This window comes from Dendrobates tinctorius, unplaced genomic scaffold (assembly GCF_039654945.1).
Source record: "Dendrobates tinctorius isolate UK_male_01 unplaced genomic scaffold, ASM3965494v1 ptg000048l, whole genome shotgun sequence".
NCBI lineage: Eukaryota > Metazoa > Chordata > Amphibia > Anura > Dendrobatidae > Dendrobates > Dendrobates tinctorius.
In genome coordinates, this window is record NW_027361716.1 from 14736184 (window position 1) to 14762805 (window position 26622).

Sequence of the window (26622 nt, forward strand, 5' to 3'; positions counted from 1 at the left end):
CCAAATTGAAACAAAGAAATCCAGGGTACGCCATCAGAGCGATAGAGTCCAAAATGATTAACTGTAAGTCGTTGTATCCGACATCTGCAGAAAGAAGCAAAGCAAGCTAGTTTTGATTTGTTTATAGTACCCTGTAAATAGGTCCTCATTTAGTCCTAAAGGAGAACGACTCCGAAGATGGAAAATCCATCTAGATTCACGTTTCAACAATTCCAATGAGATGTTCCCACCTCTGATACTAGTCTGTACAGCTTCCAATCCCATAACCCTCATACCAGTGCTACAACCATGATGTTCACGCAAAAAATGCATAGCCACTGAGGTTAGGGGTTTACCTTTTTCACGGTCGGTTTTCGCTGTACAGTATTAATGTTCGAGAGGTGTTGTTGGATCCTCTTTCTAAGTTCCTGTGTGGTTTGTCCCACATAGATTTTCGGACATGGGCAAAACAGGGCATAAATCAGATTTTTAGACCTGCAATTAAAGAACATCTTAGAATGAACAGGAAAGGTCAAAGTAGGTAAGTTGACCCCCTCACTACCAACAGTAAGGTGGCAGATATTACATCTGCCACAAGCAAAGGTCCCTAACAGACGTACCCCCCTATTTAAGCTGGAGACAGGCCTCATAAAGTGACTATGGCACAGAGAGTCCTTCAGGGATTGTGCCTTTCAGGCTATGAGGGTGGGTTGTGGTGCTATATGGGGTGCCAATTTGGGCTCATCAACCAACATACCCCAATATTTAGTCAAGATACCTCGTAAGTCATGCCAATGGTTGTTATATGTTGTGACAAGACCCAGAGGTCTGTCAACATTGGGAGATCGTGGACAAAACAATTCAATACGATTGACATCTCTCGCTGATTGGAAAGCACTAGAAGTTACCTTGTGTGGGTAACCCCTGTCTTTAAAACGTCTTGTCAGGTCCTTGGCCTGTATCAAAAAGTCCTGTTGACTGGAGCAGTTTCTTTTTAGATGGTAAAATTGTCCCTTTGGAATCGCGTTTCTCAAATGTTTCGGATGGAAGCTTGAGTAATGTTAGATACTTTTTGTGGAAGTCGGTTTTCGATAAAGGGTAGTCTTGATAGATGACCCCTCAATGGCCAGTCTCAAATCCAAAAATTCAACAACAAAACCTGCAAAGTTAGCTGTAAGATGAATATTTAGGCCATTATCATTAAGTCTATCAATAAAACTTATGCATTCTTCCATGGGCCCCGTCCATAAAAGAAGGACGTCATCAATATAATGCCACCATTTGAAAACATGTGCTTGAAATTCAGATGACGGGTAAACACAGGTCGACTCCCACCACCCGAGAAACAGGTTGGCATAGGATGGGGCACAGCGTGAGCCCATCGCTGTACCAGAAACCTACCTATAGAAAGCCCTATCGAATACAAAGTAGTTCTTATCCAAAATAAAGTACAGCAAGTCCACTAAAAAAGAATCATGTCGGCGATCGCCAGTAGTACGATGTTCCAAAAAGAAGGTAACCGCCTGGATACCCAAATCGTGTTGGATATTGGTGTACATAGATTCAACATCCAATGAAACTAAAAACGTATCAGGAGGGATAATCAAATCATTTAACAAAACCAAAAGATGTGAAGTGTCCTTCACATAAGAATTAAGGGTAGTAACCAAGGGTTGGAGAAAAAAATCAACATAAATGCAGGGTTTTTCGAAAATCCCACCAAAACCCGACACGATGGGCCGATCAGGCGGATCTACAGTTGTGGCAAAAAGTATTGACATCCCTGCAATTCTGTCAGATAATACTCAGTTTCTTCCTGAAAATGATTGCAAACACAAATTCTTTGGTATTATTTTCTTCATTTAATTTGTCTTAAATGAAAAAAACACAAAAGAGAATGAAGCAAAAAAGCAAAACATTGAACATTTCACACAAAACTCCAAAATGGGCCAGACAAAAGTATTGGTACCCTCAGCCTAATACTTGGTTGCACAACCTTTAGCCAAAATAACTGCAACCAACCGCTTCCGGTAACCATCAATGAGTTTCTTACAATGCTCTGCTGGAATTTTAGGCCATTCTTCTTTGGCAAACTGCTCCAGGTCCCTGATATTTGAAGGGTGCCTTCTCCAAACTGCCATTTTTAAATCTCTCCACAGGTGTTCTATGGGATTCAGGTCTGGACTCATTGCTGGCCACCTTAGAAGTCTCCAGTGCTTTCTCTCAAACCATTTTCTAGTGCTTTTTGAAGTGTGTTTTGGGTCATTGTCCTGCTGAAAGACCCATGACCTCTGAGGGAAACCCAGCTTTCTCACACTGGGCCCTACATTATGCTGCAAAATTTGTTGGTAGTCTTCTGACTTCATAATGCCATGCACACGGTCAAGCAGTCCAGTGCCAGAGGCAGCAAAGCAACCCCAAAACATCAGGAAACCTCCGCCATGTTTGACTGTAGGGACCATGTTCTTTTCTTTGAATGCCTCTTTTTTCTCCTGTAAACTCTATGTTGATGCCTTTGCCCAAAAAACTCTACTTTTGTCTCATCTGACCAGAGAACATTCTTCCAAAACGTTTTAGGCTTTTTCAGGTAAGTTTTGGCAAACTCCAGCCTGGCTTTTTTATGTCTCGGGGTAAAAAGTGGGGTCTTCCTGGGTCTCCTACCATACAGTCACTTTTCATTCAGACACCAACGGATAGTACTGGTTGACACTGTTGTACCCTCGGACTGCAGGGCAGCTTGAACTTGTTTGGATGTTAGTCGAGGTTCTTATCCAACATCCGCACAATCTTGCTTTGAAATCTCTTGTCAATTTTTCTTTTCCATCCACATCTAGGGAGGTTAGCCACAGTGCCATGGGCTTTAAACTTCTTGATGACACTGCGCACGGTAGACACAGGAACATTCAGGTCTTTGGAGATGGACTTGTAGCCTTGAGATTGCTCATGCTTCCTCACAATTTGGTTTCTCAAGTCCTCAGACAGTTCTTTGGTCTTCTTTCTTTTCTCCATGCTCAATGTGGTACACACAAGGACACAGGACAGAGGTTGAGTCAAATTTAATCCATGTCAACTGGCTGCAAGTGTGATTCAGTTATTGCCAACACCTGTTAGGTGCCACGGGTAAGTTACAGGAGCTGTTAATTACACAAATTAGAGAAGCATCACATGATTTTTCGAACAGTGCCAATACTTTTGTCCACCCTCTTTTTTATGTTTGGTGTGGAATTATATACAATTTGGCTTTAGGACAATTCTTTTTGTGTTTTTTCATTTAAGACAAATTAAATGAAGATAATAATACCAAAGAATTTGTGTTTGCAATCATTTTCAGGAAGAAACTGAGTATTATCTGACAGAATTGCAGGGGTGTCAATACTTTTGGCCACAACTGTACAGTGGACTTGTGCACCTTAGGTAACATGTAAAAGGTGGGGACTCTCGGGTGATGGGTAGTCAGAAATTCTCTTTCTTTTTTACTCAAGACATTATGGATCTCAGCCATGTTAAGAAGTTTGTCCAGTTTAGAGTTAAACACTGAGGTGGGATCAGATGGAAGTTTCTGATAGAACTGGGAGTTACCAAGTTGTCTCTTAGCCTCCTTTACATACTGATCCACGGGCCAGATGACGATGTTGCAACCTTTGTCGGCTTCTCTTATCACTAGATCTTTATTGTCACTAAGGCCTTTTATGGCCCTCCTTTTGGATCTAGTTATATTATTCAAATAGTCAGGTTTGACTTTAAGTTGCTGAATGTCTCTACATACCGCGTCAAAGAAAATCTGAACCACCGGGAACAGCGAGAACTTGAGTGTTGCCTGGGAAGGTAATCGTCCCGTAAAGCGGTTTCTAGTAGAGGGATTTTCATTTTCTTCCAAAAGGGAAAGAAGATCTCTAAATGTTTGTCTATCCTCCATCGGCAAAGTATCCAAAATCGTGGGTTGATGATACAGAGCCAGAAAAGCACAATCCCTGAAGGACTCTCTGTGCCATAGTCACTTTATGAGACCTGTCTCCAGCTTAAATAGGGGGGTACGTCTGTTAGGGACCTTTGCTTGTGGCAGATGTAATATCTGCCACCTTACTGTTGGTAGTGAGGGGGTCAACTTACCTACTTTGACCTTTCCTGTTCATTCTAAGACCTTCTTTAATTGTATGGCCGGGGTCACACTGGCGATTAAATCGGACGAATGCAATGCGATAAAAAATCGCATTGCATTCGTCCCAATGTTATTCTATGGGGCAGCTCACATCATGCGATTTTTGATCGGATCCGATCCTTGGACCGAGACAATCGCAGCATGCTGCGATTGTCACCGATTTTCGGATTGGATTCGACAATGCAAGTCTATGGGGGCGAGAAAAAATTGGATTGCAAATGGACCCGATGTGTGAGTTGCGGTAAAGTCGCACCAAAAGTCGGCATTTTTTTTCCAAAATACAGTAAAATCACAGTGTCCAGTTAAATAAAGAAACAAATTAATAGATCTTGACACATTAAATAAATATATATATATTTCATACATGTCATAGAGACAAATTTGTATATATATTTTTAATGTATACAGTTCTTAATTGCAGTATAGCCGCAGAAACATTTGCCGGCTTTTGTATAACATTCTCCTGCCCACATGAAATGACACATGGTTTACATATAGTTAACCATTTCATTTCATGGTTTTTTTTTTGTCTATCACTATTAATTATATGAGGGCTTGTGGGTAAAATTTTGGGCTTGTAGGGGTTCATTTAAGGGGTTAATTAGTTGTATTAAATTGCTGGGACTCCCGCTGACGTCACTGAGGCTGCAGGGAGTCCCCGCAATTTAATACAACGAATTAACCCCTTAAATGAACCCCTACAACTCCAAAATTTTACCCACAAGCCCTCATATAATTAATAGTGATAGACATAAAAAAAACCATGAAATGGAATGGTTAACTATATGTAAACCATGTGTCATTTCATGTCGGGCAGGAGAATGTTATACAAAAGTCGGCTAATGTTTCTGCGGCTATTCTGCTATGATGAACTGTATGAATTTGTAATATATATATTAATGTGTCTCTATGACATGTATAAAATATATATATATATAAATATATATAAATATATATATATTTATTTAATGTGTCTAGATCTATTAATTCGTTTGTGTGGGGAAACCTGTCATTGGGTTCCATTATATGTCCATTTAGCTATCCTGCGAGAAAATCTCGCCAGACGGATGTCAAAAGGATCCTTACATGCGATTAAAATTGCATCAATGAAGAAAAATCGCATCAAAAACGGGTCACTGGTTAAGATACTTTTGTGCGATTTCGGACCGTTAAAATGGGACCGATTTTTTATTCGTTGTGTGTGACTCCAGCCTATGTCTAAAAATCTGATTTATGCCCTGTTTTGCCCATGTCCGAAAATCTATGTGGGAGAAACCACACAGGAACTTAGAAAGAGGATTCAACAACACCTCTCGAACATTAATACAGCGAAAACCGACCGTGAAAAAGGTAAACCCCTAACCTCAGTGTCTATGCATTTTTTGCGTGAACATCATGGTTGTAGCACTGGTATGAGGGTTATGGGATTGGAAGCTGTACAGACTAGTATCAGAGGTGGGAACATCTCATTGGAAGAGTTGAAACGTGAATCTAGATGGATTTTCCATCTTCGAAGTCGTTCTCCTTTAGGACTAAATGAGGACCTATTATTTGCTGGGTACTATAAACAAATCTGAACTAGCTTGCTTTGCTTCTTTCTGCAGATGTCGGATACAACGACTTACAGTTAATCATTTTGGACTCTATCGCTCTGATGGCGTACCCTGGATTTCTTTGTTTGAATTTGGATGTGTCGCACCTCCCAGTGGCCTACGGATTAAGTTTTATTGTGGATCTCCTGCAACTGGATTCTCATCTTTACTATGCTATGGACATTTCAAGAATTTTCCTAAAGACTGTATTATGTCTCTATTTTGGATGCCCTGTTATGAGCGTGTTACCTTGGTATTTGGTGACTTATACTTTCTTTTTGTTCTTTTATATTGTACTATCATCTTAGTCACCATGGTTTGCCCTGTACTATAATATTAGTATTTTTTCTAATCTATTTTTGTCCATCCATATGTAGGTATGGGGGTGAACTTGTGGAGATTCTTGATTCCATAGCTGGCTGTTCGTCGGCTAGGAATCGGCTCTATGGTCCACTTAGACTTGTTTTTCTTGTGTTTGGGAAATATGCTAATAGGGTGAGTTTATACTTTTTGACCCCTTTATTTGGTGACTTTGTACTGGGTAATACCAATAATATCATATAGTGTGCTTTTATGGCACATTCTAGTCAACACATTCAAATAGAACCGTATTATTCTTTGTTCTATATGGTGCAACTTTAGTTAAGATAAGAGCAGTTCTCTCTAAAGATTATTGACTGGGCTAAACAGTTGGCAACAGCCTTTGATTGTGCCTTGTTGCTTCTGCAAAGCCTCATTTATGGCTTATACACCATCATGCACTTGTTGTCACGAGGATCTTTGGTAAAGATGGGGAGTCTGTGGAACTGCGTCATCTATTATATTTAACATCCTTCGACCAAGTATCTTGACTTTAAGTATAAGACTTTCAGTCTTATTTGGAGTGTACATCTTGATAATAAATTATATATATTCTCTTTGGCTTTATGTGTGGTATTCTTTCAGCCAATATTTTTGGTGACCCACATTGCGATCATTTTAATTGTTGTGGTGCCATTGTGCAACCGCAATTTTTATGTTCTTTTGCTAAGATTTACATCTGTGGTTTTCTCATATGAGATCAATGTTAAGTTTCATGTTATCAGTAACTGTTGTAATTGTATTTTTTGTGGCCCCGTTGGGATATTAACCCGTCAAATCTGGCGTATGATTTCTGGTCCACTTTATTTATTGCGCAGTACTGAATGGAACTTCTACTGATATATGTCCACCTCTTAAGCGCATCAAGCAACACACATATTTTGTTTATATTCTACTGAGAATGTTATATATATTTTTTGGGGTATAATAATTATGCCCCCTTTTTTTCATCTTTAAAGGGTTGACAGACAGGTATTTTTCACTTATCTCTATCTGTACTTTATTGTATGCGCGTATATGACTATTTTAGTCTAAATATACTCAGTAGCAGCACTACCTGCAATTAAGGCGGCTATTGTGTGTGCGCTCGCGCATGGGTTTTGGGCCCAGTCTCCCAGCTTTAATTAACCAGCATATTACATTTTTTCAGTATCTGAACATGTAATCTTCTGTTTGAATGTATGTGTCTTACTTTAGCGCTTGCGCATTGATAATTTTCTGCACCAGAGGGACTTGAAAAGCGGCTATTGTGTGAGCGCTAGCGTATGGGTGTTGGGCCAAGTTTCTCAGCTTTAACTAACTTGCACATTACATTTTCAATTTTTTAATATGCAATCTTTTGTTTGAACGCAGGTGTCTAACTTTAGCGCATGTGCATTGATAATTATTTGCACCAGAGTGACTAGAAGCAATAATATTATTGCCTGTGCTGCAATTCAATGTATTTGCATATAGGGAATTGCGTCCTTTTGGAACTTTAATACATCAACGTATTTCCATTTTCTAATATGCAATCTCCGACTATGGGTATTTTCTGTAGGAGGTATCTTATATGCGCAACGTTTTCTCTATTTGTTTATTTGACAACTAATAATTACATGTCCTGTTTACTTTATATTATTGTCTGTCCTTTTATGGGAGATAATAAGCGTATTAGCCTATACCTTTTCTTTTGGATCATATGACGTGGGTGTTCGATCATTTAAAGCACTAGTTTCTAGAGTCATCGTGACGACTACTCTTCCTGCATCTGCGCAGTGGTGTTTTGCCACGTCACACTTGTCCAATGAATAATCTTATTTGTTTACATCCTTGGATTATACTATGTGCGCACTAGATTTGTCTAAGTGCCAGTCTCTATAGTTACTGTGACGACCATTCTCCCTGCACTTGTGCAGTGGTGATTTGCTACGCCATAGTTGTCTAATATGTTAGCGCGTTATAGTGGATTTCTTCTAATACTAGCGTCCTTTGGTTACCACGACTACCACTTTTTCTGTGCATGCGCAGTAGGATTTGTCATATCGGGCACTTTGAATGAACCAATGTGCAATTGCCCAGAAGTAATGGTGTGTCTCAGGTCACGCCTCTGGTGTCTGTCGGATGGCGCGTCCTCATTGCTTCCATTCAATGCGGCCGTTCAGGTAATTTTGCCATAGCTGCAATTTATTATGTTCAATTCTAAAAACATTCTTTGTATATATCTATTACAATGGCCACCACATGTGCAGTGGGGATTTGCTATGTGATACGTGTCTATTGAATTAGTGCGTTATAGTGGATCACTCTCAATATTGGCGTCCTTTGGTTACTGTGACAACCACTTTCTCTGGGCATGCGCAGTAGGATATGCCATATAGGGCTCATCTAATGAACTTACGTGCATTTACCCGGAAGTAATGGAGTGTCACAGGTCATGCCTCCAGTCTCCGCCTGACGGCGCGTCCTCGTGCTTCCATTCAATGTGGCCGATCAGGTAATTTGACACAGCTGCTATCTATTATGTTTATCATGGAATATATTTATAGGACTTCCTTAGTACACATTCTCCATCCCCTGACGAAGCCACCTCGCGGTGGTGACACGCGTCGGGCACTCCACAAGCTCCCCCATGTAATTGTATGCTATTAGGGTAGTGCGGGAAGGACCTTTTTTTCTCACTTTCATTTGTTATATATTGCGTTTCTCTCTATATTTGGGTGATGCGGGGTATGGTCCTTGTTCATTTTGGATCTATTTCAGTCTGTTCTTATCTTCTGCTGTATTGCAAGATATGGTTAGAGTCTATTAAGACCACAGTTCACTTATTATTATGGACAAAACTATGGGTTGTTTCCATATATTGTGATTACTTTAAATAATTCCTTGGTTACTTTTCAGGTCATTCTGAGGCATTTATGCAAATTGTGTGTTATTAATTCTATTGCCCATTATTTGGTTTTTATTTACATCTCAGATGCCTTTTCATACTGCTACAGTGCTGTGATTTATTTATAGGTAAATGATAACTATTACTACTGTCACAGATAGGGGATGGTGATATTAACAATGACCTGAATTATATATGATATTTTTTATAGTATAACATATGACTGTATAATCACAATCCATTACTTGTCACTCTGATTTGCTCATATATTACTTTGAACTGTTCAGTTACTCTCTCCTTACGTGGGGGATGCTCTGTTGGCTTTATCATGAGCCTTGTGTATGCCTTTGTCATGTTGAATGACTTTTTAAGTGTTTTTATATTGGTGTTGTCTATGGTTGTCCAATAAAATTTATGATATTTTTTGGTGATCCCTGCTTTTCTTTGGTCAGTAGCTTTTCTACTTTTTTCAGACCCTTCTCTCCTGTTCTCTGCGAGAGGACGGCCCCCAGAGCACAATCCGAAGCATCCACTTCCACAATGAGAGGATGTGCTGGGATAGGGTGAATTAATACAGATGCAGACGTAAATCGGTTCTCAAGACAATCAAAAGCCTCTTGAGCCTGAGTAGACCACAAGAAAGTATTTTCCTTCTTGGATAAATCCGTAATAGAAAGAACAATTTCAGAAAAATTACAAATAAACCTCTTTGACATTTTTAGGTGCGGGCAAATCAAGAATAGCCTAGATTTTACTTGCCTCCATGTTAAGCCCCTGTGGCGAGGTGACATAACCTAGAAATTGAATCTGTGCAATGGAACTCACATTTCTCAGGCTTGACGTAGAGAATTAGATGATTCTCTTTCAGGCGTCTCAAAACAGTTTTAACATGCTCTTGATGTTCCTGCAATGAATCAGAAAAAAATCAAAATATCATCCAGATAGATTATGAAAAAATTATTTCACAGATCTCTAAAAATGTAATTAGCCAGGTGTTGGAAGGTTACCGGAGCATTGCAGAGCCCAAAAGGCATCACAAGGAATTCAAAGTGCCCGCAACGTCATCTAAACGCAGTCTTCCATTGTTCCCCAGAGCAGATCCGAATCAGATTATAAGCTCCTCAAAGATTCAACTTAGAGAAAATCTTAGCATGTCGCACTCTTTCCAGCAGTTCAGGAATTATCGGCAAAGGATAATGGTTCCGAATGGTTACTTTGTTGAGTTCCCTACGCCCAATACAAGGTCTAAGAGTTCCATTCTTCATTTTTATGAAAAAGATGGGTGCTCCAGCCGGTGATGAGGAGGGGCAAATGAAACCCTTAGCCATATTCTCATCAATGTATTCCTTCAAGGCTTGCAGCTCCAGAGCTGCCAGTAGGTAGACATTTTTGAATGGAATAGCCACTCCTGGAAATAGTTCAATAGGGCAATCATAAGGTCTATGAGGAGGAAGCTGATTGCCATTTTCTTTTCACAAATATCAGAGAATTTGTTATAACTGGATGGTAACAGATACTTCAGTGGTACATTCCGTATCCCGGAACTTGCCTGACTTGTTACTGGTGTCCCCCTTGGTGGAAAAGTGCTCTCCTTGGTCTTCCAGTTGATAAATGGATTCTGCGGCTGCAGCCAGGGAATTCCTAAAATTAACCCCTTAACGACCGCCGATACGCCTTTTAACGGCGGTAGTTAAGGGTACTTAAACCACAGCGCCATTAATTCACGGCGCTGTGGAAAAAGTGTATAGCGCCCCCCAGAGTTGGATTTTCTCTGGAGTATTGGCTGCCGGGGGTAGCTGACACCCCAAACAACATGATTCGGGTTGGTTTTTACCTACCTCGGCTTTGCAATCGCCGTTATTAATCGTATAACGGTGATCAAAAAAAATAGTCCGATGTGCCATTTAATTTCTCTAAAAAAAGAGAAATTAATCCAGCTCACCGCACTGCCTTGCTGGTAGGATCCAGATCCTGTGCACAGATTTGACTAGGCAGTCAATCAATAATAGGAAAGAAAAAAGAAGTTCCAGCGCCAGGAATGGAAAATTAAAAATCCATTTTATTGTGCCATTGCATATTAAAATTCCAGCAGGTACAGCATATCTGTCGGATGACTACAGAACAACGCGTTTCGACGCCTCAGGTCTTAATCATGTTCTGACATTAAATGCAACCAACTTCCTTTTGTTGGATTCTCCCACCTGAAAAAATCAGAAGCACATGTGTGGACTGCTCCAAAGCAGCTCCTGCTATGGTAATTGTGGGAGTACCAAACAAAGTAGGAAAAACCCCCCCAAAAAAAACATTCAGTGTAGACAACACAACATAAACGACATACATATTTTAAAAGGGAGATATATATACTCCTGATGTAAGGCAACAAAGATTTATATAAAGAATAATTCCAATGACATATTCCAAAATACATATCACATATTCAAATCCTATACATAATATTCTATAATTATACCACAATGGGGAAAGAGAAAAAAAAAAAAAACATCTATTCCCCTTATTTCCTCCTTTCTCTTCTTTTCTTCCTCTTTCCCTCTTTTCTTATCTCTTTTCCCTCTACCAAGAATGGATCCCAAATTAAGAGGGCCACAATCAAAAATAAAAAGCAATCAATATATATATAATATTACCACCCCTAAATGGAAGAATGGAACAAACATATTCAATAATGCAATATAAGATCTTGTCGACTATTCATTCCATCCGGATATCTTGTTCCCAGGGTGAAGATCCAGAAGGATTCCCTATTCAGGAGTTTCCTTCTGTGGTCTCCACCCCGAATCGGTCTGTGCACCTGTTCTATTCCCATGAAATGAAAGCCGCTAACATCCCCTTTGTGAACTGTGGCAAAATGCTTTGATACTGCAGAAACCGCAACAGCATTGTGATTAGACACATCTGAGAGATGCCTCCTGATTCTAACCTTCAAGGGTCCCGTGGTGCAACCAGTGTATTGAATATTACAAATATTGCATGTTATTAAATATACAATATAAGAAGAATTACAATTTATTAAGTTTTTAATGGTAAATGTTTTTTTATTTACTATAGAAAAAAATGTTTTTCCTTTTTGTACAAAATTCCAGGTTTTACATCTAGCTGCACCACATTTGTAAAAACCCTTTAGTGTGATCCAGGAGGATCCCTCCGTCTGGCCACTGTCACTTGTAAAAAGACTAGGGGAAAGAATAGTACTAAGTGTAGGTGCCCGTTTAGCAACATACCTAATACTATTCTGAATCACCTGTTTTAAAATAGGATCCTCATTGAGAATTGGTAAGTATTTTTTCACAATACTAGTAACAGTATTAAACTGATTACTAATTGGTTGAAAAGACAATATTGTTATTAGATTTATTTTTCATATAAGATGATTTATGTTTAAACAATAAGTCTTCCCTGTTGATTTCGCTTACAATTGATTTAGCTCTATTGAGAATCCAAGGACGATACACCCTCTTGGAAAGCCTATTACAAACCTGACTTTCTTCCCTATTATAATCACTGGATTGGGAACAGTTTCGTTTTGTTCGAATCAATTCTCCTACCGGAATATTATTCTTGGTCTGTGCCGCATGGCAGGAATCTGCCGTTAAAATGGAATTAGTGGCAGTAGGTTTGCGGTAAGGGGTAATTATGACAACATCCGAATCACTAATAGATAGGGTGACGTCCAGAAAATTCATTGTAGTCAAATGATGATAAGAGGTAAATTTTAAGTTAAATTCATTAGTATTCAAATATGAAACAAACCCCTGTATACTATCCTCTGGACCACACCAAATCATCAGCAGATCATCCAGATATCTGCCATACCATAGCAGGCATTTGGAAAATGGGTTCTCATCCGAATATAGGAAATCCTCCTCCCACCTCGCCATAACAATATTTGCAAGGGAGGGGGAGAAGCGAGCTCCCATACTAACTCCTCTGCACTGCAAATAAAAATTTTTATCAAAAGAAAAATAATTGTGCTTTAGGAGAAAATCAATAGATGAGACTATAAAATCTTTTAAACAGGTGTCATAGTCACTAAATCTGTCTAGATGTTGAGATAGACAGCGTAATGCAACATTATGAGGTATAGATGGATATAAAGAAATTACGTCGCATGAGAGCCAAGAGTAATAGGATTTCCAACAAAAATTGTCCAGAGCTTTAACAACCTCTTTGGTATCCCTGATATAACCTGGTATATCAAGAATCAAAGGTTGAAGAAAATGATCTATCCAGCCTCCCAAATTCTCCCCCAGTGAGCCAATGCCTGAAACTATTGGTCTCAGTGGGGGAGGAAATACATTTTTATGAACTTTTGGGAGACAATGGTAAATCGGAACCACAGGGTTTTTATTAAATAAAAAATCCTTAGTTTTCTCATTAATAGCACCCACACAGACCCCCTCCTCTAGACATTTCAACAATAAATTATTATAATGTCTAGTGGGGTCCTGATCTAACTCTATGTAGGTGTCTACATCTTGTAGGTCCTGAAGTATCAATTTTTTATATAGACCTGAGTTCAATAGTACAATGGCCCCCCCCTTGTCAGCTTCCCTGATTATAAGATCAGGGTTAAGTTTTAACTCTTTCAGGGCTAATCTTTCCCTGTGTGTTAAATTATCTTTAGGTGGGACCATTGTATCATTCAACTCTATGAGTTCAGTAACAACAAGTTCCTGGAACAAATCCAGTATTGGAGGTCGTGATTGTACCGGGTAATATTCCCGATTAGAAAGTACAGGTTGGGTAAACATAGTAGATTTAATTGAGGCAGTATCACAATTAGCAGAAAGGAGTCTGAGATCCATTATGGCCTTCTGTTCACAAAAGGAAAAAAAAGTGTTATTACAATTAGGAGTGACTATATCAGCATTAGCATTGACATCAAGATCCTGTGGGGAGATCCCATTGTTATTATCAAAAAAATGACGTTTTAATGTAATGTTACGTGCAAATTTATTCAAGTCCAAAATAGTCTGAAAAATGTTGAAATTTATATTGGGGGCAAATCCCAAACACCCCTACTCAGCAAGGAAATCTGCTCTTCAGATAGCACGTAGCTGGACAAATTCCACACAGGAAGGGTTAATGTCTCTGATGTTGGTGATATACAGGAAAAGCATTGTTTCTGATGTTTCCTACCCGCTCTTCTGGTACGTTTTTTTTTTTTTTTTTCAGAAAATATTTATTAAAGTTTTTTAATAACAAAGAAAGGGTACAATACAATAGACCATAAACTACCATTATCTGAGTAATTAAACATTATTTAAGTATGGAAGTAGAGAAAAGAAGAGAAAGACATGAGGGAGAAGACATAGTAGTAAGAGTAAGGAAAAAATAGGTATGGGGATATAGGGTAAGGGAAGGAAGAAGGGGGGGATTATAGCCCATCAGTAAAAAATAATAATTTAACTTATTTAACTCAAATCATCTAAATTACTCGGGAGCTAAATATGTATCCAGTTGGCAAATTCCGGACTCTCTTTGAATGAATGCCAAGGAAACCAAGTGTGTCCCTGTCTAGATGTGGAGCCCCTATCTTGGGACATCAGTGATTCCATACGCTCCAATCTGTCCATCTCCACCACCCATTCCATCACAGAAGGGACCCTCATGGATCTCCAATGCCTGGGTATGATCATTCTTGCTGCTATTAGGCAAAATCTCCAGAGGCCCCTTTTAATTGTTTTTAATGGGCCAGGGATTAGAGAAAGGAGAGCAATCTGAGGAGATGGTTCATACCTGATTCCAGAAATGATATAGAAAATCTGGAAGATCGCCAACCAAAATGGCTTCAGCAGACGACAGGACCACCAGACATGTAGCATGGAGCCCCCGTCCTCTCCGCATCTCCAGCATAAATCAGGGACCCCCGGATAAATCCTGTGAAGCATGTCAGGGCATCTATACCATCTAGTCAAGATCTTGTAGTTCTTCTCCTGTGACTCACAAGAGATAGACAACTTATGAGTCAGGGTGAAGATTTTATGGCGATCCGCATCGGAAAAGTTAATCTGCAGATCTTTCTCCCATGCAGTGATGAAGCGGGGCGTGTCTGTAGATTCCAAATCAGAGATCAGGCCATAGAGGAGTGAGATCACATGAGCAGGGCCCTCCGTTAGCTGCATAAGGGTCTCAAATAGTGTCGGCAGGCCAAGATCTATCTTTGAAAAATAGCTCTTGAGCTGAATAAATTCAAGCCAGGGTATCGAACTCCCCGGGCAGGCCGTCCTCATATCCCCCACCACAGGGAATCCTGCAATCTTGTCTGCAGCCTGGCCCAGACTAACCCGGTCGTCAGAGTCCCAACAAAGAAATGAAGTCCGTGTCGTGGCAGGAGGGAAGTCTATGTTATTAAAGAGGGGGCCTAATCTACTTGGTCTGTTAATGATTTTCATTTTGGTGCTATATTTGTACCAGAAATTTATTACCACTTGTGTGAGCGGTGGGAATTCAGAAACTGTGTAGTTCCGAGGATCATAGGTCCAAGGGAGCCAATACAATGAATGCGGGGACATCAGCTTTCTGGTACGTTTTTTGACTTTTTTTGGAACACTTGTGCTGGATTCTTGTTTTTATATTGTTTAGATCTTGTAGTGATGCCTGATATTTTTAATGAGGAGTTGGAAAGATCAGTTGCTCCATCTGAAATGGAGGGCAGAGATGTATCACCTGTAGAGTCAGAGTTGTCAAAGTTGACTCGATTAAAACTGGAGTGACGTCTCCTTCTAATAATCGATCTGGGTTTATAATTCCAGGTGTAAATCTCATTTTTGGTATAGTCTGTGGAGTCTCTCATAAACTTCTTCTTTTTAATATCCATAATATTACTCTCCAATTTTGACAATTTAGTTTGTATTTTGTCATAGGAGGTTTTATATGAGTCCAAGTTGTTATATTATTTGAGAGAGTCCTTTATATTAAGTATGTTAGACTTTGTCTGTACCAATTCCAATTCCTCCTGTTTAACAATTAGATGCATCAACTTAATGGAACAGTCACTTAATATATTATTCCAGTTTGTAATGAACTCAGTGTTGTATTTAGTAGTGGGAAATTTTCTTAAACGTAAACCTCTAGGTATCATACCTTCGTCAATGTATGTCTTTAAAGAGGTAAAGTCCCACCATATCTTGAGTTCTTTGACCATGTTCCGTTCAAGATCCAGCATGTGTTCTTGAAATAAGTCCTGTTCAGATGATGGCAATGCATTTTCCGTTGCATTAAAAATTGATGCCAATTTGGAAAGTCTATTGGTATATTCATCTTGATCCATAAAAGAATCTACACCAGGTTCCGACCTTTAGATGTTAAAAATATGCAATTCCAATATAACAAAATCCTCAGTCGGGAGCACAGGATTCAAAGCCAATATAAATAAAAAAAGAGAAATTAATCCAGCTCACCGCACTGCCTTGCTGGTAGGATCTATATCCTGCGCACGGATTTGACTAGTCAGTCAATCAATAATAGGAAAGAAAAAAGAAGTTCCAGCACCAGGAATGGAAAATTAAAAATCCATTTTATTGTGCCATTGCATATTAAAATTCCAGCAGGTACAGCATATCTGTCGGATGACTACAGAACAACGCGTTTCGACGCCTCAGGTCTTAATCACGTTCTGACATTAAATGCAACCAACTTCCTTTTGTTGGATTCTCCCACCTGAAAAAATCAGAAGCACATGTGTGGACTGCTCCAAAGCAGCTCCTGCTATGGTAATTGTGGGAGTACCAAACAAAGTAGGAAAAAAACCCCAAAAAAAAACAGTCAGTGTAGACAACACAACATAAACGACATACATATTTTAAAAGGGAGATATATATACTCCTGATGTAAGGTAACAAAGATGAATATAAAGAATAATTCCAATGACATATTCCAAAATACATATCACATATTCAAATCCTATACATAATATTCTATAATTATACCACAATGGGGAAAGAGAAAAAAAACAAAAAAAAACTGGAGACCACAGAAGGAAACTCTTGAATAGGGAATCCTTCTGGATCTTCACCCCGGGCACAAGATATCCGGATGGAATGAATAGTCGACAAGATCTTATATTGCATTATTGAATATGTTCGTTCCATTCCTCCATTTAGGGGTGGTAATATTATATATATTGATTGCTTTTTATTTTTGATTGGGGCCCTCTTAATTTGGGATCCATTCTTGGTAGAGGAAAAGAGATAAGAAAAGAAGGAAAGAGGAAGAAAAGAAGAGAAAGGAGGAAATAAGGGGAATAGATGTTTTTTTTTTTTTCTCTTTCCCCATTGTGGTATAATTATAGAATATCATGTATAGGATTTGAATATGTGATATGTATTTTGGAATATGTCATTGGAATTATTCTTTATATTCATCTTTGTTACCTTACATCAGAAGTATATATATCTCCCTTTTAAAATATGTATGTCGTTTATGTTGTGTTGTCTACACTGACTGTTTTTTTTTTTTTTTTTTTTCTACTTTGTTTGGTACTCCCACAATTACCATAGCAGGAGCTGCTTTGGAGCAGTCCACACATGTGCTTCTGACTTTTTCAGGTGGGAGAATCCAACAAAAGGAAGTTGGTTGCATTTAATGTCAGAACATGATTAAGACCTGAGGCGTCGAAACGCGTTGTTCTGTAGTCATCCGACAGATATGCTGTACCTGCTGGAATTTTAATATGCAATGGCACAATAAAATGGATTTTTAATTTTCCATTCCTGGCGCTGGAACTTCTTTTTTCTTTCCTATTATTGATTGACTGCCTAGTCAAATCCATGCGCAGGATCTGGATCCTACCAGCAAGGCAGTGCGGTGAGCTGGATTAATTTCTCTTTTTTTATTTATATTGGCTTTGAATCCTGTGCTCCCGACTGAGGATTTTGTTATATTGGAATTGCATATTTTTAACATCTAAAGGTCGGAACCTGGTGTAGATTCTTTTATGGATCAAGATGAATATACCAATAGACTTTCCAAATTGGCATCAATTTTTAATGCAACGGAAAACGCATTGCCATCATCTGAACAGGACTTATTTCAAGAACACATGCTGGATCTTGAACGGAACATGGTCAAAGAACTCAAGATATGGTGGGACTTTACCTCTTTAAAGACATACATTGACAAAGGTATGATACCTAGAGGTTTATGTTTAAGAAAATTTCCCACTACTAAATACAACACTGAGTTCATTACAAACTGGAATAATATATTAAGTGACTGTTCCATTAAGTTGATGCATCTAATTGTTAAACAGGAGGAATTGGAATTGGTACAGACAAAGTCTAACATACTTAATATAAAGGACTCTCTCAAGAAATATAACAACTTGGACTCATATAAAACCTCCTATGACAAAATACAAACTAAATTGTCAAAATTGGAGAGTAATATTATGGATATTAAAAAGAAGAAGTTTATGAGAGACTCCACAGACTATACCAAAAATGAGATTTACACCTGGAATTATAAACCCAGATCGATTATTAGAAGGAGACGTCACTCCAGTTTTAATCGAGTCAACTTTGACAACTCTGACTCTACAGGTGATACATCTCTGCCCTCCATTTCAGATGGAGCAACTGATCTTTCCAACTCCTCATTAAAAATATCAGGCATCACTACAAGATCTAAACAATATAAAAACAAGAATCCAGCACAAGTGTTCCAAAAAAAGTCAAAAAACGTACCAGAAGAGCGGGTAGGAAACATCAGAAACAATGCTTTTCCTGTATATCACCAACATCAGAGACATTAACTCTTCCCGTGTGGAATTTGTCCAGCTACGTGCTATCTGAAGAGCAGATTTCCTTGCTGAGTAGGGGTGTTTGGGATTTGCCCCCAATATAAATTTCAACATTTTTCAGACTATTTTGGACTTGAATAAATTTGCACGTAACATTACATTAAAACGTCATTTTTTTGATAATAACAATGGGATCTCCCCACAGGATCTTGATGTCAATGCTAATGCTGATATAGTCACTCCTAATTGTAATAACACTTTTTTTCCTTTTGTGAACAGAAGGCCATAATGGATCTCAGACTCCTTTCTGCTAATTGTGATACTGCCTCAATTAAATCTACTATGTTTACCCAACCTGTACTTTCTAATCGGGAATATTACCCGGTACAATCACGACCCCCAATACTGGATTTGTTCCAGGAACTTGTTGTTACTGAACTCATAGAGTTGAATGATACAATGGTCCCACCTAAAGATAATTTAACACACAGGGAAAGATTAGCCCTGAAAGAGTTAAAACTTAACCCTGATCTTATAATCAGGGAAGCTGACAAGGGGGGGGGCATTGTACTATTGAACTCAGGTCTATATAAAAAATTGATACTTCAGGACCTACAAGATGTAGACACCGACATAGAGTTAGATCAGGACCCCACTAGACATTATAATAATTTATTGTTGAAATGTCTAGAGGAGGGGGTCTGTGTGGGTGCTATTAATGAGAAAACTAAGGATTTTTTATTTAATAAAAACCCTGTGGTTCCGATTTACCATTGTCTCCCAAAAGTTCATAAAAATGTATTTCCTCCCCCACTGAGACCAATAGTTTCAGGCATTGGCTCACTGGGGGAGAATTTGGGAGGCTGGATAGATCATTTTCTTCAACCTTTGATTCTTGATATACCAGGTTATATCAGGGATACCAAAGAGGTTGTTAAAGCTCTGGACAATTTTTGTTGGAAATCCTATTACTCTTGGCTCTCATGCGACGTAATTTCTTTATATCCATCTATACCTCATAATGTTGCATTACGCTGTCTATCTCAACATCTAGACAGATTTAGTGACTATGACACCTGTTTAAAAGATTTTATAGTCTCATCTATTGATTTTCTCCTAAAGCACAATTATTTTTCTTTTGATAAAAATTTTTATTTGCAGTGCAGAGGAGTTAGTATGGGAGCTTGCTTCTCCCCCTCCCTTGCAAATATTGTTATGGCGAGGTGGGAGGAGGATTTCCTATATTCGGATGAGAACCCATTTTCCAAATGCCTGCTATGGTATGGCAGATATCTGGATGATCTGCTGATGATTTGGTGTGGTCCAGAGGATAGTATACAGGGGTTTGTTTCATATTTGAATACTAATGAATTTAACTTAAAATTTACCTCTTATCATCATTTGACTACAATGAATTTTCTGGACGTCAACTTATCTATTAGTGATTCGGATGTTGTCATAATTACCCCTTACCGCAAACCTACTGCCACTAATTCCATTTTAACGGCAGATTCCTGCCATGCGGCACAGACCAAGAATAATATTCCGGTAGGAGAATTGATTCGAACAAAACGAAACTGTTCCCAATCCAGTGATTATAATAGGGAAGAAAGCCAGGTTTGTAATAGGCTTTCCAAGAGGGGGTATCGTCCTTGGATTCTCAATAGAGCTAAATCAATTGTAAGCGAAATCAACAGGGAAGACTTATTGTTTAAACATAAATCATCTTATATGAAAAATAAATCTAATAACAATATTGTCTTTTCAACCAATTATAGTAATCAGTTTAATACTGTTACTAGTATTGTGAAAAAATACTTACCAATTCTTAATGAGGACCCTATTTTAAAACAGGTGATTCAGAATAGTATTAGGTATGTTGCTAAACGGGCACCTACACTTAGTACTATTCTTTCCCCTAATCTTTTTACAAGTGACAGTGGCCAGACGGAGGGATCCTCCTGGATCACACTAAAGGGTTTTTACAAATGTGGTGCAGCTAGATGTAAAACCTGTAATTTTGTACAAAAAGGAAAAACATTTTTTTCTATAGTAAATAAAAAAACATTTACCATTAAAAACGTAATAAATTGTAATTCTTCTTATATTGTATATTTAATAACATGCAATATTTGTAATATTCAATACACGGGTTGCACCACGGGACCCTTGAAGGTTAGAATCAGGAGGCATCTCTCAGATGTGTCTAATCACAATGCTGTTGCGGTTTCTGCAGTATCAAAGCATTTTGCCACAGTTCACAAAGGGGATGTTAGCGGCTTTCATTTCATGGGAATAGAACAGGTGCACAGACCGATTCGTGGTGGAGATCACAGAAGGAAACTCTTGAATAGGGAATCCTTCTGGATCTTCACCCTGGGCACAAGATATCTGGATGGAATGAATAGTCGACAAGATCTTATATTGCATTATTGAATATGTTCGTTCCATTCTTCCATTTAGGGGTGGTAATATTATATATATTGATTGCTTTCTATTTTTGATTGGGGCCCTCTTAATTTGGGATCCATTCTTGGTAGAGGAAAAGAGATAAGAAAAGAGGGAAAGAGGAAGAAAAGAAGAGAAAGGAGGAAATAAGGGGAATAGATGTTTTTTTTTTTTTTTCTCTTTCCCCATTGTGGTATAATTATAGAATATTATGTATAGGATTTGGATATGTGATATGTATTTTGGAATATGTCATTGGAATTATTCTTTATATTCATCTTTGTTACCTTACATCAGGAGTATATATATCTCCCTTTTAAAATATGTATGTCGTTTATGTTGTGTTGTCTACACTGATTTTATTTATTTATTTTTTTTTCCTACTTTGTTTGGTACTCCCACAATTACCATAGCAGGAGCTGCTTTGGAGCAGTCCACACATGTGCTTCTGATTTTTTCAGGTGGGAGAATCCAACAAAAGGAAGTTGGTTGCATTTAATGTCAGAACATGATTAAGACCTGAGGCGTCGAAACGCGTTGTTCTGTAGTCATCCGACAGATATGCTGTACCTGCTGGAATTTTAATATGCAATGGCACAATAAAATGGATTTTTAATTTTCCATTCCTGGTGCTGGAACTTCTTTTTTCTTTCCTATTTAATTTCTCTCTCCTCTGATGTGATCGCACATCAGAGGAGAGAGAAATAAGGTCCCTGATCCCTCTCGGTACCTCCCGGTATCCCTCTGTCTCCAGGCCTCCCCCCATGGCCGCCGGCGTCTTCTTCTGGTAAGAAAATGGCGGGCGCATGAGCAAGTGCACCCACCGAGATCTGCCAGCCAGCACCGGGTAACAATAGGAAAATTTTTCCTATTCTTTCATTTTGGTCACTGTGATAGACCCTATCACAGTGATCAAAATAAAAAGAATAATAAATACCCCCCTTTATCACCCCCATAGTTAAGGAAAAATAATGAAATAAAGAAAATATATTTATTTTCATTTTCCCATTAGGGTTAGAGTTAGACTATAAAGTGAGTTGGGCTACAGTTAGGGTTGAAATTAGGTTTAGGGATGGAATTAGGGATAGGGTTGGGATTAGGGTTAGGGATTAGGGTTAGGGTTGGGATTAGAGATAGGGGTGTGTTAGGGTTAGGTTTGTGGTTAGGGTTATGGATAGGGTTGGGATTAGGGTTAGAGATGTGGTTAGGGTTGGGATTAGGGTTAGGGTTGTGGTTGGGGTTATGGTTAGGCTTGGGATTAGGGTTAGGGGTGTTTTGGTGTTAGGGTTGTGGTTAGGGTTATGGTTAGGGTTGGGATTAGGATTATTGGTGTGTTGGGGTTAGGTTTGTGGTTAGGGCTATGGTTAGGATTGGGATTAGGGTTAGGGGTGTGTTGGGGTTAGGGTTGGAGTTAGAATTGAGGGGTTTCCACTGTTTAGGCACATCAGGGGGTCTTCAAATTCGACATGGCCCCACCATTCATTCCAGCCAATTTTGCATTCAAAAAGTCAAATGATGCGCCCTCCCTTCCGAGCCCTGACATGTGCCCAAACAGTGGTTTACCCCAACATGTAGGGTATCAGCGTACTCAGGACAAATTTCAAAACAACTTTGGGAGTTTAATTTATCCTGTTACCCTTGGGAAAATAAAAAATTGAGGGCTAAAAATCATTTAAAAAAAAAAAAAAAAATTTTTTTTCATTTCCCAGCTTGGCATTATAAACTTCTGTGAAGCACTTAGGTGTTCAAAGTGCTCACCACACATCTAGATAAGCTCCTTGGAGGGTCTAGTTTCGAAAATGGGGGTCACACGTGGGGGGTTTCCACTGTTTAGGCACATCAAGGGCTCTGCAAACGGAACATGGTGCCCGCAGACCATTCCATCAAAGTCTGCATTCCAAAACATCACTACTTCCCTTTCGAGCCCCGACATGTGCCCAAACAGTGGTTCCCCCCACATTTGGGGTAATAAGGTACTTAGGACAAATTGGACAACAACTTTTGGGGTCCAAATTCTCCTGTTACCCTTGCAAAAATAAAAAATTGCGGTCTAAAAAATCATTTTTGTGGAAGAAAAAAAGATTTTTTATTTTCACAGCTCTGCATTATAAACTTTAATGAAACACTTTGGGGTTCAAAGTTCTCACAACACATCTAGATAAGTTCCTTGGGGGCTCTAGTTTCCAAAATGGGGTCACTTGTGGGGGGTTTCTACTGTTTAGGCACATCAGGGACTCTGCAAACACAGCAAGACACCCTCAGACCTTTCCATCAAAGTCTGCATGGCAAAACAGCGCTCCTTCCCTTACAAGTTCTGCCATGCGCTCAAACAGTGGTTCCCCCCACATAGGGGGTATCAGCATACTCAATACAAATTGGGCTACAACTTTTGTGGTCTAATTTCCCCTGTTACCCTTGTGAAAGTAAAAATTTGGGGGTGAAAACATCTTTTTTGTGGAAAAAATATGATTTTTTTTATTTTTACGGCTCTACGTCATAAACTTATGTGAAGCACTTGGGGGTTCAAAGTGCTCACCACACATCTAGATAAGCTCCTTGGGGGGTATATTTTCTGAAATGGGGTTACTTGTGGGGGGTTTCTACTGTTTAGGAACATATATGGGGTACCAGGGTACTCAGAACAAATTGGACAACAACTTTTAGTGTCCAATTTCTCCTGTTATCCTTGTGAAAATAAAAAAATGCGGCCTAAAAAATAATTTTTGTGAAAAAAAAGAGATTGGGAGGTAAATAACATGATAATACATAAGACTTTGGATCGATCTGTATGGAAGTAGGCAGCATGTACATCAAAATGCAAAATGCACTGGTTAATAAACCCACGAAATTTGTAGCAGTCTCCATTAAATCTAAATGGAGGTAATTTGGGAGGGCTGGTTGGCAGTGGCTGCCCCGAAGGTGAAGGCACCCGTGCGGTTATTTGATTACTTAAATCCTGAAGCGCCTGCCCGAAATGGGCCTCCCTATTAGCAACCTTGTTTTGCAGAGCCTCTATGTCCCCTTGTAAGGAGTTGATCATAAAGAACAACTAATCCAACTTTGTCTCAGTTGACATTATCCCAGCAGATTCCTTACTTGGTCTAAGCAGCCTGTAACAAGTATGTGGGTACTATGGAATGTGATTGCATGAAATAAAACAAATCTGAGACCAAAGCTGAGGCAAACAAGTGTATTTAACAAAGTAAGAAGTGGAAACACAACTAACCGACATCTTCCTGCAATTGTAATGAAGTGCACAGCACAATATAGAATTGTTCAACAAACTGAATAGTGGGGCGTGACCGCTAATACGAACCAGTCCAGCAGTAATATGATGCAGGAGTGCACATGACACTTAAACATGGAAGTCCAGAAATATGAGTGAGTATTCACACAGAACTTAAACGTGGAAGTCCAGCAATAATATGAGTGAGAATACACAAAGCACTTAAACGTGGAAGTCCAGCAATATACAGGTGGAGCGTTAGCAGGAGAAGGTCTCTAAAAGTACTTTTTGGGCTGAAAAGTCCCACTCAAGTTCAGCACCCCAGCCCAGCAGACACAGTTCAGGAAGAAACAATGGTGTCAAAATTTCTTACTGACCACAGCAGTTCCAGAGGTGAGTAGCTCCACACCAGAACTCCAGACAATAGGTAATCCCTGTCAGGATCAAGGAGCAGCAAGCACAGAGGATTGAAGGCAGCAGAATGTGGAGAGGTACAGCACCGAGTGCGAGCAGCAGCAGCAGCAGCAGCAAGAAGTCCAGAAGAACCAGGCAGAAGCTCAGGAGCCAACAGCAACAAAATACTCAGGCAAGGAGGATCTCCTGACCTGGACTAAAATAGCAGGACAGACAGGAAGTTCAAGGGCAGGGCGAAGTACCAGACTCCATCTTGGACAAGGAGAAAACAGGCTCCAAGGAACACCAGAACCCTTACAGCCGCATTTCTCAATGCCCTGTATTTTCCCCTCTAACATCAATGAAAGCTTGAAGTTTTTTGTGGTAGTCGTGGATGAAGTTCTTTATTTTCTCAGATGGTAAAGCTTTCCACTCTTTTTTGGCAAAAAGCCTCCAGTTCCTGTAAATTCCTGGGCTGTCTAGCATGAACTGCATGACTGAGATGACCACTCCAGAACTTTTACTTTGTTCTGCTGTAGCAGACAGGTCAATTTGACCTTGTGTTTTGGATCATTGTCATGTTGGAACATCCAAGTATGTACCATGCGCAGCTTGCAGGCTGATGATTACAAACATTTGCTTCCGGTATTTGCTGATAACGTGCTGCATTCATCTTTTCTTTGACTTTCACCAAGTTTCCTGTGCATTTGTAGCTCACAAATACCCAAAACATCAGCAATCCACCTCTGTGCTTTACAGTAGGAATGGTGTTCCTTTCATCATAGGACTTGTTGACCTCTCTCCAAATTTAACGTTTATGGTTGTGGTCAAAAAGTTCAATTTTGGTTTCATCACTTCAAATTACCTTGTTCCAGAAGTTTTGAGGCTTGTCTCTATGCTGTTATGCTTATTGTAGGCAGAATACTTTGTGGCATTTGTGCAGTAATGGCTTTCTTCTGATGCCTCGACCATGCATCCCATTTTTCTTCAAGTGCCTCTTTATTGTGCATCTTGAAACAGCCACACCTCTAGTTTCAGAGAGTCCAGTATTTCAGCTGATGTTATTTGTGGGTTTTTCTTTGCATCCCGAACAATTTTCCTGGCAGTTGTGGACAAAATTTTTGTTGGTCTACCTGACAGTGGTTTTGTTTTTACAGAGCCAATGAATTTCCATTTGTTAATCACAGTCTGAACACTGCTGACTGGCATTATCAATTCCTTGGATATCTTTTTGTATCCCTTTTCTGTTTTATAAAGTTCAACTACCTTTTCCCGTAGATCTGTTGACAATTCTTTTGCTTTCCCCATGACTCATAATCCAGAAATATCAGTGACTGGATGAAAGATGCAAGAGTCTGTCTGGATCCCAGAAACTCAGCTTTTATGCACACACACTCATTACAAGCAAACAGGTCACAGGTGAGGATGTTACCTTTAGTATTCTTTCACACCCATTTGTGTCAACTTCTGTGCAAGTTGTCAGGCGAAAATCACCAGGGTATGTGAATTTTTGACCAGGGTCATTTGGATGTTTTGTGTTGTCATTATGATTTAAAAAAGAGAAAACACAGTAGTTTGACATTAAATGGCTTCACCCAACCACTAGCCATGAGTGGAGAAAAAGTTTTGGAGTTAACATTAATATTCTGAACCTGAAAACCCACCTCATCAAGAAAGCCTACAGCCTGCAATGACCACGCTGCCTCCTCTCCACTGCCGGAGCTACCACCTCACCAACACCAATAACCAGTCTGTTATTTTAGTTTGTTTACTATAAGTGATACCTGTAATTTGTATGTAACCACTTCTCATGTACAGCACCATGGAACCAATGGT